The sequence below is a fragment of the Podarcis pityusensis genome (genome assembly GCF_964106645.2).
Source record: "Podarcis pityusensis genome assembly, chromosome: Z".
Classification (NCBI taxonomy): domain Eukaryota; kingdom Metazoa; phylum Chordata; class Lepidosauria; order Squamata; family Lacertidae; genus Podarcis; species Podarcis pityusensis.
Window position 1 is genome coordinate 38368217 of NC_138044.1, and position 14858 is coordinate 38383074.

Sequence of the window (14858 nt, forward strand, 5' to 3'; positions counted from 1 at the left end):
AATGAGCAGGTGAAGGCATCCCTGTTCCCATGATGGCATCAACAGCAGCAGAAGAAACTGACTTGGAAAAAACCTTGCAACTTTTCAAGCGGATAAGGTGAACATAACCTGAGTTGGTCTCAAAGTCTGCCCTGCATAAAGATCGCACCAGAGGGAGGTTGCCAGAATGACAACCAGAAGAGCTTTGGGGTACAAAGACATCTTACCCCCATTATCTGGACTGGGTCATTGGAGTAATTGGTGTCAACAACGTCTCTTTAGTATTCAGAAGCTTTCATAAAGCACCATTAAGACCCTAATATAAGCATTGGTATTGCCTTATGTATTTAGTATCACTTTGATAAACCAACAATCTCTGTTTAAAGTTCATCCTGTCTCTAGTGTTGGTGTTCATCTCAAACCTAAAGCTGATATACCAGCTACCAGGAGGTTTTGTAAGCGTTCAGGGAGAATTGGTGGCTGTGGAAAATTAAAGGACAACAGACACCTAAACCTGTGCTTGTACAAAGTGAGATTGAGGGCACCAGATATACTTGACAAATGCCAATGTCATTGCTCTTCAGCACCATTTCAAAGCAATTTCTTTCACTCAAGAATTGGGTTGTAGTCAAGATAAAATGGGATGGGTGACAACCACGTACACTACCATTTCTTGGAGGAAATGTGGGGAATAAACATAATAGTAACTAAAAACACAAGAAGAGCCTACTGAATCAGGCCAAAGGTCATCATCCTGTTTTCACAGTGGCCAACCAGATGGCTATGGGAAGCCGGAAAGCAACAGCACTCTCCCACCTGTGATTCCAAGCAATTGCCATTCAGAGGCATATTGCCTTCAACAATGGAGGTAAAACATAGATATTGTGGTTAAAGGTAAAGGTACCCCTGACCATTAAGTCCAGTCGTGGCCGACTCTGGGGTTGCGGCGCTCATCTCGCTTTATTGGCCAAGGGAGCCAGCGTACAGCTTCTGGGTCATGTGGCCAGCATGACGAAGCCGCTTCTGGCGAACCAGAGCAGCTCACGGAAACACCGTTTCCCTTCCCGCCGGAGCGGTACCTATTTATCTACTTGCACTGGTGTGCTTTCGAACTGCTAGGTTGGCAGGAGCAGGGACTGAGCAACGGGAGCTCACCCCATCGCGGGGATTCAAACTGCCAACCTTCTGATCAGCAAGTCCTAGGCTATGTGGTTTAACTCACAGTGCCACCCGCATCCCATAGATATTGTGGTTAGTAGCCATTAAAATAAGATAGGAACAATCTCCTTCATTTTGGAGGCTCTGAGAAACAAAAGCAGGATATCCTGCTTGAGGGCTGGAACTCATGTTAAAACCCATCCAGCTTGCAACATTTTTAGTCTTGAAACCTGGACTGAGAATGCAATAGCATGCCATGCCACTTTGAAACACTGATACTGCATAGATTGCTGCATGGTAAAATTTGGTAGAATTTTGCCCTGCCGTTCCACCAGAAGGACTGTGTTGCCTCATTTGCATAAAAATGAAGAATATTACATCCCATATTCTCATTAATGCAGGAATGATGCCAGCGGAGGGTAGAGAGTCCCAGCTGCAATGCTCTAACTAGGTCTGAGCAGATGTTGTTCAGATCAAGATAGACTACCGTGGGGTACACCTCTGCCAACTGTACAGTCCTTTGTACCTTTATGCTGGAGATGAATATACTTGTGGCTTGCATAGTACAAGCCTCAAGAGGACAGTTTGACAGAGCCTGCCAAATCTTAATATTGATGTTTAAATTGGGAGACTTGCCAAAACTGCAAGCTTCTAAGTACGCAGAAGGCACAGCTGCCCAGTCTTCCAGGCTCACTGGCTCAAGTCTCCCTGATCAAGCTTTGATCAGGAAGGAATGCATTTGACCTAGGGTGGGGAAACTTGTGGCTCCTTCATCAGCCCCAGCCACCAAGGGTGTCAAGGATGATGGAAGTTGTAGTCCAGAGACATACCTGGGTAGTTACAGTTGTGTTCCCTCCCGCAGGTTAAATCACTGGCCTGAAATTGGTGGGTCAAGACCCCAAAGTAGGTCAAGCCCTCAATCTAAGGTGGATTGCGGCTGTGAGATCATCACCAGTATGCTTTCTTCCCCCATATAATATATGGCCCACTTGTTTTGGCTAGTCATCACTACTCTAGGCTTACCTTAGAAACAGAGGGAGCCATCCAGTGGTTGTCAGTGGATGTAACAGGACTTCCCTTCCTTTCCTCCCCTACCCCACAGACTCTGCACCCTTCCAATCTGCCCAGAGGCATGCAGACAACTTATTCTGTAGGGAGCATAGATAACAAACAGTGGAGACTGGCCCTATCAACCACAGTGTGCACTCAATCTGCACCCCATTTGCCTGTCATTGGCTCTGGACTCACTGTTGGCCTCCGTGCCTTCTGCCCTTCCAGTTCCAACACTGAGTGGATAGGAATCTGCCTTGTAGCAAGTCAGATTATTTATCCATTGTCTATTCTGGGTTCTCTAGAAGTCTTGGTCAGAAGTCTTTCCCATCATCTGCTACTTCATCCTTTAGGGCAGGGGTGGGGAACACTGGCCATGCTGACTGGGACTTATGGCAATTGTAGTCCAAACCAACTGGATAGATGCAGTTTCCATGCTACTGCTTTAGAATAATGCTGCTAGAGGTTTAAAGTGGGACCTCCCAGCTCTACTGCTGATCTATGGTTCCATCATCACAGGACATTTTAAAACTTGATTTAACCAAGCAGGAGCAGATTTTAAGGATGGTTTGCTGAATGTGTAGATCCTAAGTTTTTGCTTGGAGGCAAATTTCACACTTAGATTAGATTGGACTGGAAAGTGGCTACCTAAGGTCATCTTCTGTTCCATTGGCCTCAAGCCAGTTATGCAAAATTAATTGCTTATAATTGATAGATTTCCTTTGCTAAAGTAACTAATGGCACTAATGGTCAATAGTTACTGGCCATGAAGCAGGGGAAGGAGAGCCATTGTTGATGTTCTCATGATCCAGTCCCCCTTTCTGCAGTAGACCCACCAATCCTCAAGCCCAGCTATAGACCATGTCAGTTACTTTACCTATATTGGTAAAGTGGATTCTGATAATTTCAGTCTTGCATCTTTTAGGGCTGTACCATCACAAAGGATCACAAATGAAGAAAGGAGAGGATTTGGGTGATGCATTTCCTCTGAGACTAATTCCCTTTCTCTTTCATACTGTTTCCCCCATGGTATGCTGCTTGCACTCACCTTTCTCTAGGATGCTTTGAATGTATTCTATAGATTCAAAGCTGACCATTCAGATATTGTATGGAAGTTTTGAATGTGTTAAATATACCATCCTTTTCCGTGTATAAGACTAGGTTTTCTTCTTTTAAAATCATGTTAAAAAATGGGGGTCGTCTTATAAATGGGTAGTGCATAGGGTAGATGTTTGATTGGTTGCTGCGGCTGTTAGCAGCTATTGTGCGTGTTATTGGGTGCTGCGTCAGTGGGTAGTGTTGATTGGCTGACACTGTGGCAACTGGGTGGGCGATTGGCAGCTTCTTCTGGCGAGGGGACAGATGAGAGGCGGATTTTCCGACGATTGTGGCTAGAATATAGCTGGGACATGGGTGGTGCTGTGGTCTAAACCACTGAGCCTCTTGGGCTTGCCGATCAAACGGTTGGCAGTTCGAATCTCCGCGACGGGGGTGAGCTCCCATTGCTCGGTCCCTGCTCCTGCCATCCTAGCAGTTCAAAAGCACGTCAAAGTGCAAGTAGATAAATAGGTACCGCTCTGGCGGGAAGGTAAACAGCGTTTCCGTGTGCTGCTCTGGTTTGCCAGAAGCGGCTTAGTCACGCTGGCCACATGACCTGGAAAAACTGCCTGCGGAGCGGACAAACGCCAGCTCCCTCAGCCTGTATAGTGAGATGAATGCCGTAACCCCAAAGTCATTCGCAACTGGACTTAACTGCCAGGGTCCCTTTACCTTTACCAAGAATGTAGCTACATCATAAAGGTAAGAGTTACATGCATTGTTCCCCTACACTTGCCTGTGGGCACACCCACTTTTGCCTCTGGCCCTGATTACCACTGGTACATGGTCCCCAGTAGTGCCCCCCCCCCAGTAATGTGTCCCTTGGGCTGAAAAAGATACCCTGCCACTAGTTTAAATGCTAAAACTTTAAAATAGCAAATTTAAAGACTATCATCTTTTAGGTCCTGCATTTTCAATGCTGGGCAATATTCCATATAAAGGTTTATTGGTGCTGTGCCTGTTTAAGAATGACTGTACCAACTCAGTGGCATACATACAAACTTTCCTAAAGGAAGAACCATAGTGAAGCTGCTTGGGGTTTGGTTTGGTTTTTAATCCAGTGGAAATATTTATCTGAGTTGTGATCTGTTTCATTGCAATTGGGGCATATTGATAAGAAGAAAAAGAAATATGGAAGAACTAGAGATATTTGGGGCAAAAATTGGTCATGCAACCTCATTCTAATTTTCCACAGCTCTTCGATGCAGCAAACTACTGAATTTATCTCAACTCAGCCAATTTTATGCATCCACGCTAGAAACACAGAGCACCCAGGATTTCCAACGCTGCAAGTGGAAACATCAAAGGGTTGAAGAAGACCTTAGAAAATTCTAAGTAGACTTCATTATAGTTTGTCACAGCTTTGCACATTTTGTTAAGCTCAGTTTAAGAAAATAGAGACACTTTCTTCCTTTTAAGTGCAGGAATGAAGCCCTGTCTCAGAACAAATTCGCAGAGGTGCATGGCTCTGTTTAACCGAAAAATCAGAGTAGATAAAATATGCATTGAGGGAGAGGGAGAGAGAGAGGGAGAGGGAGAAGAACAAAAATCAATAAGGTCTTAAAAATTCCATTAGCCTTGGAGGCACCAGCGACTCCTAAAACATGCCAACAAATTAAGTGTTTTATTTGACAATTTGCTCAATTATTTCATAAATAAGTATGTACTTACTCGGCCTTATAATTGACAGTGCAGCAGGCGGCCGCTAGAAAGTTGGGTGTTGCAAGATCGAGGTTCTCATTAACTCGGCAAGTGGAAAGAGGAGAAGTAGTAATGTAATAGGTTGGATGCATTATGTATGGAGCAAAGAGCTGGCTCGACTTTTCTTAGCACCTTCCTCGAACATACACACATACCCCGTATATATATATATATATATATGGTTATGATTTCAAGATGGTAGCATAACAGGTGGCCAAAATAAACCAAGTAGTCCTGAAACTTGTTTAAGACTTTCTTAAACTAGTGGCTTGCTCTTTATAGCCATTTCTGCAGAGTTTTCAGATTATGTATTTCCTTTTCACAATTTTAGAGTCTATTTGAAGCAGGATAAGAAGAACTCTCCAATGTACAACTCTCTGCCACACAAAAAGGGGGTTGTTTATTTTGTCATGAGTTCAACAAAGAGGATAGGACTATCAATGGTTATCAACTTTGATGGTTATGTTCTCCTCTGCTGCCAGAGGCTGTCTTGCTTCTGAATACCAGTTGCTAGAAACTGCAGGAGGAGAAACAGTTATTGTGCTCAAGTCTGTTTGATGGGCTTCCCATCGGCATCTGATTGGCTACTATGAGAACAGGATTCTAGACTAGATACACCACTGGCCTGAGAACAGGTTCTTCTTATGTTCTTAACAGGAATTTTAAAAAGTGAATCTCTTTTTAAAATCGTATCTAGATGAATAAAGTATAGGGTGATTTGGGGGAGAGACTACTGTTCTTCAAGGTCAGCAAATAGTCTCAAGGAGAAGAAATTTGGGGTTTCAGTTGCAAAATTCAATTTGAGAGGCAGCTGAACTGAAAAAGCACCATCCCCACTTAGGATGGAGGAGAAAATAGATTCAATTCACATTTAAAGGCAAATCTTCCTATAGTTGTTTCTAATTTTTAGACTATGCAGAGCAGGCCAACTGAAATCATTGTGCATTACTTAGAGCCATTAACTTTAGTGGGTCTACTCTGAGTATAATTTAGATGGATGCAAGCGGGTGGTGCTGTGGGTTAAACCACAGAGCCTAGGACTTGCCGATCAGAAGGTTGGCGGTTCGAATCCCCGTGACAGGGTGAGCTCCCGTTGCTCGGTCCCTGCTCCTGCCAACCTAGCAGTTCGAAAGCACCTCAAAGTGCAAGTAGATAAATAGGTACCGCTCCGGTGGGAAGGTAAAGGTAAATTTCTGTGCGCTGCTCTGATTCGCCAGAAGCGGCTTAGTCATGCTGGGCACATGATCCGGAAGCTGTACGCCAGCTCCCTCGGCCAATAAAGTGAGATGAGCGCAGCAACCCCAGAGTCGGTCATGACTGGACCTAATGATCAGGGGTCCCTTTACCTTTAAGCCTGAATTCATACTTCTGCAAACAGTATGCCAACTGAAACAAAGCCATGATTAAAATGAGCATTTCTCTGAATTCTGTAATGTAATTCTCTTACTGAGTAATGGGTAGAAAAATGCACATACTCAGGTACAGTAAAAATATATATATAAAACTTACATTGGTGAAAATAACATACTAAAATGTGTTATATTAGGGGAAATTGCTGTCAATGATGTGCATATTTTGCAAACCTACATTCAAAATTGTGTGCATTAGGAGAAATATGTACTAACGCTGATAGATTTCCCATGAGAACCTTTGTCCCATTCAAAAAATATAATAATAATAATAATAATAATAATAATAATAATAATAATAATTTATTATTTCTACCCCACCCATCTGGCTGGGTTTCCCCAGCAAACTGATGTGGAAAAAACAGAAAATTGAACTTAAGTTTAGGAAAAGGGAAACATCAAGAAACTGATATGGACAGATTTGCCCACCCCACCCCCAAATTTGCTGCCACACTTTTAGCAGGTGAAAATGGAAGCACTATTTCAAAATTTTCAGAGTGAAGGAGGGTAAACAGGACTTAATGGTAATGTTTCCACTGGCCACCAGCTAGTGACTGCCACATTTATTTTCACTAACCCCAGGGAGCACACAATAGATTGGTCTATTCCCAGTGTACATAAGCTTTGCATATGTTTGTTCATAAATCTTTTATGTCCCATTTTCATATTGTAAATAATCCCCACAAAAGAAGTATGTAAACATGCATTAAATTTAATTTGCATTTTGGAACATTTGTTGCACAAAACAATAATTTGTAAACATATTTTATCTAAATGTGCACACATTTTAAAACACATTATTGCTGTAGCGTTAGAGTTGAAAATTGTACTACAAAATTCAAAAAAAATATGAAATTTGAAGGATGCATATGTTCTGATCTTCACATTAGTTTAACAGGCAACTATGCTCCAGAATTCAAAAGATCAAATTCCTGAAGCATCCATATTTGGGAATAATTTTACAGTCTGACAGAGAAAGGAAGGAGCATGATGGAGAGGTCAGCATGTTGCAAATGCTGTGGCAGGAGTGCAGGATTGGTTCTGCTGGTGCATTTACACTGCACTGACCCAACCTTTACTGCATCCCTTCCCCTTTCCATCCCAGTATGTTGCAGTGAGTAAAAGGTAAAAAGGTAAAGGACTCCTGGATGATTAAGTCCAGCCAAATTTTACTATGGGGTATGACACTCATCTCCGCTTTCAGGCCAAGGAAGCTGGTGTTTGTCTGCAGACAGCTTTTCCAGGTCATGTGACAAAGATGACTAAACTGCTTCTGGCACAACAGAACACCATCACAGAAGCCAGAGAGCACAGAAATGCTCATCATGCTGTCTACTGCTGGTGGTGATGGTGTGGAGTCAACATTCAATTGAAGGGGAAGAAAAGGGACCTGCAGAAGGAAAATCTATCATGCATCCCTTTCCTGTTTTGCTGCTGCTGTTTCTTTTTGTGCTACTCTCATTCCTTCCATCCCAGATGCCTCGGCTTTTTTCCAGTCAAAAATCCTCCTTGCTGTAAATCCAATCCAAAGGAGCAGGCGCACTTACAGGAGCATTGGGGTAGCACATACAGTACAGGTGGTCTTCCATTATGGTCTTGGCTTGGCTCTCTTCTGTTTTAAATGATAAGCTAATCCACAGTGGCATGCTGTCAGTGTCTTCTGTATCACTGCCAACATGAGAATCAGCAGCATGCTGCTGGAGATCTTTACATAAGATGGCCCAGATGTCTCATTCTTTGGCAAGACAGAGCAGAGTCCTCTAAAGGAAGCAGTCTATGTTTCACAATAATGAATGCTTCTTGCCACTCGAAAACAGAATTGGCGTTTTACTTTCTTTTTTTAGAGCTATGGAGCGGGAGAGCATAAATTCTACAGTATCCTTCCTGGACTCTTAGCCAGGATGGAGTTGGGGGCTTCTGGGATCAATAATTAATTGTGCTGGTGAAGGCTTCCTGGCTCAGAAAAGATCTTCAGAAGCTTCTAAAAGTCCACCTGGAAGGTGGAACATAAGAAGAGCCTGCTGGATCAGGACAAAGGCCCATCTTGTCCAGCATTCAGTTCTCACAGTGGCCAACTGAATCCCACAAGCAAAACCTGAACATATCAGTGCTCTCCCCACCTGCAATTCCCAGCAATTGGTATTCAAAGTCATACCATGTTTGACAGCAAAGGTAGAACATAGCCATCCTGACTACTAGCCACCAATAGCCTTATCCTCAGTGAATTTGCCCAATCCTTTTTAAGGCAACCCAGTTTTAGTGGCCATCACTACCTCTTGTTTTACAATCCCCAGAATTCTTCTGCAATTCAAATGCAGCATGAGAATAGTTGTCAGGTTGTCTGGCTGACAAATAATTTGCACAGCCCAACAAGAGCTCTCTCCTAGCCAATCAAAGGCTTTGACAGCCAGTGATTCATGGGTTGGCTGTTAGCATAGGAGATTTTTCACTTTTAAAAGCTCCTACAAGCCTCCTAATTCAGCCCTGTGCCACTCTATTACAAGGATAGGGTGAGAATCAAGTTGTGCAGGAGCAGAAACCATGGCTGAGGAAGAGGATGGCAGCTTTATGGAAGGATGCTTCATAAGGGATTGACTCCCTTCCCCCAACCTCACTTTTTGCCCCTGCAGTGATACCCCCATACACCATCAGATTGACGGCAGGTACTGCAGGATGATGGATAGTAATCTCCCCCCCCCCCAGTCCTTAGATTCTTTTTGGGGGGTGGAGGAATGCCTGAATTTGCTTTTTTTTCCTGATGGTGGTAGAGAATTTAGGGAGTTTCTGTGTTATTCCAAGGTGAATTCACCTATTTGTTGCAAGAAAAGATTCTTTGCCTGTGTAATTCTGGCTTCCCTCAGCCACCTTCTTTTGTTTCTAGAGTGCTGGTTTTCAAACATGTGCAGAGGAGCCCTGGAGTTCCTCAGTGCAAAGAACAGTAGTGGAAAATAAACTTCGTAGCACATATTGTGTTAGAAATAAAACACTGCAGTGCCCAGGAGTAGACACTTCTTTGGCTCTGAACTTCCCTGGCCCAGCTGAGCCTATAGCCTGGTTTTGCCAGAAGAAATTAAAAGTGTCATTTGTCAGTAACATTGCACATAAAACCTTTTGACGGTGGTTATGTTCATAACAGAGGAGTTACGAAGTCAAATGCAATCCTTCTAAGCCTTTTACTTTGAGAAATAATACAGATTTGCCCAGAGGGTGGGGCTCTGTTATTGTTGTGCCCTTCTATTTTAGAGAAAGATTTATCTCTTCACTGAAATTATTGTACCATTATCCTTATTGATAGTATTGATAGTAGTATTGATAGAGCAGTAAGATGTTATGTTTTGCAGTTCCTAGTTTTCTCTATCTCTAGGTAAAGGTAAAGGGACCCCTGACCATTAGGTCCAGTTGTGACCAACTATGGAGTTGCGGCGCTCATCTCGCTTTATTGGCCGAGGGAGCCGGTGTACACCTTCCAGGTCATGTGGCCAGCTTGACTAAGCCGCTTCTGGTGAACCAAAGCAGCGCACGGAAATGCCATTTACCTTCCCGCTGGAGCGGTACCAATTTATCTACTTGCACTTGACATGCTTTCAAACTGCTAGGTTGGCAGGAGCAGAGACCGAACAACAGGAGCTCACCCTGTTGCGGGGATTCGAACCGCCAACCTTCTGATTAGCAAGTCCTAGGCTCTGTGGTTTAACCCACAGCGCCACCCGTGTCCCTTTTCTCTATCTCTACTTTATCCAAAATCTGATCTGTTCTCCTGTGAGGCCTATCCTGCACCAAGAGCACCTCCACATGGAGACGTAAAAGTTTAATTTCTCACAGAACCTCAGTAAGACAGCAAGTGGTAGGTGAGGAGAAACAGGAAGCAAAAGCTGTATCTTTTCCATCAATTGATAAAAAGCTGTTTTCAGAGAGAGAACCATAATGTCTCATAATGCAGACAGACCAGGTCCTACAGTGCTCTTCCTATTATCTATTTAGTTTGCATGATAGAGCCTGTAATTTCTTGGCATTTTCTTCATGTCAAGGACTTGGCAATTTGAGGACTTGCCCTATAGGTGGGCACCTCATTAGCCTTTAGCGTCAGTTCTAGCAGAGGGTTTTGGAGGCTCCTATGAACAAATCTCCTTCTGTTAAAGCATCTATCAGGTGCCTATCCTGACCCAGAAATATTACAGGGATGGGGTACCTTTCCCAGCTCAAGAGCTATATTCCGATATTGTCAACCTTCTGGATACGGGTTGCACCAGAAGTAAAAGTGGGTGGGATAATTAATATAAATTTGCATGTATACTGGTTAGTTTCTGCACACATTCACACACCCCTTTCTATCCAGGCAAGCAAGAGGCAGTAGCTTCAACAAATGCTTTTTTCAAATAAGCTGCTTGTTAGGTATTGCAGACACTGGCTACACCAAGGCACTGTATTGAATCTCTTCTCTGCCCTGCCTAATCAAAGTTGTCTAGATATGTCCTTGGTATCCTTTCCTTTTACATTCCTTTGGGTAAATACCAGAAGTCAAAAAGAATCAAACAATCTTTTCTAATTAGTACAACAAGTAGATTGGCATTGTGGCTGGTTATATCTCCTGCAACTGGGGGAATAAACCAAATATGTCAATCTGGCAAATTATTTTGAAAAAAAGAAGAAGATGTAAACAACCTTCACCATCTGTGAGATTAAATGTCCACACAAAAATAATGTTTGGATAATTAATGCTTAGTCTTCCAAAGTCACTTGAGAAACAAATCTGTCCATACAGAATTATAGTCCTGTCAACGTTTTTTGTTAAGTGTTGAAACATCAAGAGCACCACTACATGTTATTAAGTTAGCAATCCACCTGATTATCAGGCTAAATGAAATGATTAATGGCTACACCCCAGTACATTTCTTGGCAGTCCTCTTCTGTGATCGTAACATCCTGCTTTTATAGAATCCCTGAGTTGGATTGCATGTTGCATTGCCTTTGCTTAACCTTGCTGCCTAAGCATTTTCTCTACCTTCCAACTGAAAATGAAAACGCAGCCTTTAAAACGTTAACTTTAAACAGCAGAATGTGCAATGATTTTAATTAGTTTCTCCCAACTGTGAGGTGTGATAAAGCTAAAGTGTTTAATTTACTACTATTGGTGTAACTGCTCCATCATCTTCTAGAACATAAATATCCATTCATATATGCCATGGGCCACACAGTTGCTTGCCACATTATCTCTCACTATCCTTACTCAGGTCACCAATTTGCACATGAGCCCTCAAATTTAGAGAAGGACTTGGGGCCCCTATCTTCTCTACTGTTGCCATCCAGCTGGTAATGGTACCTGCAAAGTTAGCCTATTCTGGTTGACATGACTAGACCTAATCTGCTTCCCAACATGGAGTTCTCAAAGGACAAACCAGACAGCCCAAAAGCTGAGGACCTTGAGGAGCAGTCACAGTCTCCTGAATTAGTGGTAATAGTCCCATTTAGGAGCCTTGGGGACAGGACTGCTGAAGAACTCTTGGAGCTCTCCTTGAGAATGCCCAGTCTTCAGGAACACCAGCACCAAAAGATATGGGTCGAGGTCAAAATGCGAGAGCATAGCATGTTTCTAAAGGCACAGAGTTCGCATGTGGCACGCATGCAAGGGGCCTTCTAATGAGTAAGGATTCTCCTTATGCAGAATAAATTTCTGAGATGTCTTCACTATAAGCAGCTGTGCTTAGAATGTGATATAGGAGGCCAGAGGTCTTCATAAAGAGCCTCATGGTTGCTGGAAGAAGGCCAGGTCTGAGTTGCTGTGTGATTGAGTTTTTGATGTGATCCAATTTCCTGTGCTTGAGGGTGGTTCATTTGGATGACACTGTGCCTTTAATCCTTCTGTCCTTGGTGAATGTTTTGTTAAAGGGCTTACATCTCTTGGAATCAGGACCCTAGTTCCTAGGGCACCTATGCTTGTTGCAGACCACTAAAAAAAAAAAAAACAACAGCAATCTGTGCCAAGTGCAGCTTGCTGTCTTCTGAAGCTTTCAGAGTGAACTCATTTGGGTGGAGGTTATATACCTGTGTTTATCTGACATTTTAAGATCCGGTCCTTCAAGGAAAGTAAGGACCTGATTTTAAAAGATCGTTAAGAGTTGATATGTTTTTATCCAGCATCCATGCACTCCCAATCTCCTAGGTACAGGTCTAAACTTCGGCCCATTTTTATTGAACACACCTCCAACAGTGGGCATGAATTTTAAGTTTGTATTCATTATAGTCTGTCTTAGTTTAACATTTAACTGAAACAAATATGCAATGTGATGGGGCAACAGTGCAGTAAAGGGATTACAAACTATGAAACACTCCAGCTGGGGTGGCCCAGTGCGTTTCAGCACCTGAGGTGAAATGCCCCACTGCTGCTCCCACAACGGGAGAGGGCATTCTCCCCACCACCACCACCACCACACATACAACAGTGGCGAGAGGGAGATTCTTTCCAGATTCCTCCTACCCATATCTGTTGCTGGGGCTTTGCATTAGCTTCTCCTTTCAAGAGAAGGTGGTGCAAAGACCAGGCACACCGCCACCCGGGAGGAAAGCTGGGTGCTGTAACACCTCCCCTCTCACTGACTGAGTAGTAGGGGAGGTGTTCCACAGAGCTTTGCCACTGGTCCCTCTCTGCCCCTAAAAGCCAGAGAGACTGGCAGCAAAGATGTGCCACCTCTGGGGGGCGGGGCGTGTGTCACTTGAAGCAGCCTTCTCATCCAACTTCATGGGCAGGCCAGCTCTGACTCTTGCCCAGCCCATCCTTTCACAATATCAAACCTGTACATAAATCTGCGTGCTTTTTTTTAGCGATATCCTCTGAAATTGATCAGATATCCATTTGCTATCCCATTCTGCTGCTTTCTAGAGTTGGAGATTCACGATGACAGATATAGATAGATAGATGATAGTTGATAGATAGATAGATAGATAGATAGATAGATAGATAGATGGTATAGATAGAGATATAGATGATAGATAAACAGCTCACAGCTATTTTATGTTTTAAGATTCCCAAAAGTTGTTAAACCATTGTACTTTTTAAAAAACAAACACCCTCCCTACTGTGTTGCTGTAGTTTGTGGAAGAGCTGTGTTTATTTTTGCTGTCAGGGATCTTCATGAAAATAGCAATGGCTTGTTTCGTTTGTTTTCTCCCCTCCTCCTTTCTCAATCAGAGGTGAGAGGAAAAGTGCCTCATCGAAGTACTATGCTGCTTCAATCATGATTCAGTTCAATTAAGAGGTTCAAGCAAAAAATACAAAGTTAATTCTAAGCCCATTTTTGAGCACACACAACCTCTCGAGGTAAGCACAGCAAAATAGATAGTGGTGTCACTACTGAGTTCCATAAATATAAAATTTATGACTGAGTGTCAAATGTTATGCATAGCTCACTGAAGCAAATTAAGATAAATGCAGTTCAATTGTGCTGGCTTTCGACTCCGGCTCCACTGTCAGAGTGTTGTCTCTGTTTTGTTATGATAAAGAATTACAGTGCTTGGGCAACTTCCACCCCACCCAACTCTCCCTTCTTCCACAGCTTGGCAGATTTTTCATGGGCATTCCAATGCTGCCTTTTTCTCCCATTATAATTTATGCGCATAAGTAGCATATATAATCTAAGAAAGATAGATTGGAGGGTGTAAGGGCATATACATCAATTTCTCCTGTTTGCTTGAGTTGTCATTAAACATGCCTATTGTGGGTTGAAATTTGGTATTATTGCTTTCTTTTCTTTTCTGCACCAGTCTTAAATAAAGGCAGGACAGCTAAATGTGTTATAAACACAAAACAGAAAGGGCAAGTAACTCTCTTTTAGAATCTCTTCCTCAAACACCCCCACCCACCCCACCCACTTAAGAGTCACACAAGGCAGAGAGCAGGGGTGGGCCTGTTGCCCCCACAATTCCAGCTGTGTTGTCATCACCAATATAAGATGCACCCCAGAGGCCAAAATACACTGACTTAAGAATTTTCACTTCTACAGATCCCCCTCCCCCCCAAAAAAAGGGGGGAAGAGACAAGCCCTGAAGAATGATATCTCTAGCAACTTTCATTAATAAAATTGGGAGCTGAAGTCCAACAGCATCTGGAGGGTCACATATGTACCACCTCAATCAATCAGCAATACACTTTCATCCTATCTTACCTTCAAGGAGCTCAGGGTCACAGGCATGGATTACTCTTCTGTTATTCTCCCAGAAACTCAGAAGTGTCAGGATGAGGTATTGACTAGGTTATCCAGTGGGGGCTTTGTGACTGTATGAGGACTTGAACCTTGGTTTCCCCAGTCCCAGGACTCAGCTACACTGGCAAAGAAAAAGTGCTTTATGTGTGTTGGATATGCACTGTGACACCAGATGGCGCTGTGGAGTTCCATTTTTGCTAACCTGATCTCTCATACAAAGTTTGCAACACATTTAACAAATGCTCCTTTGATGTATCTAGATCCA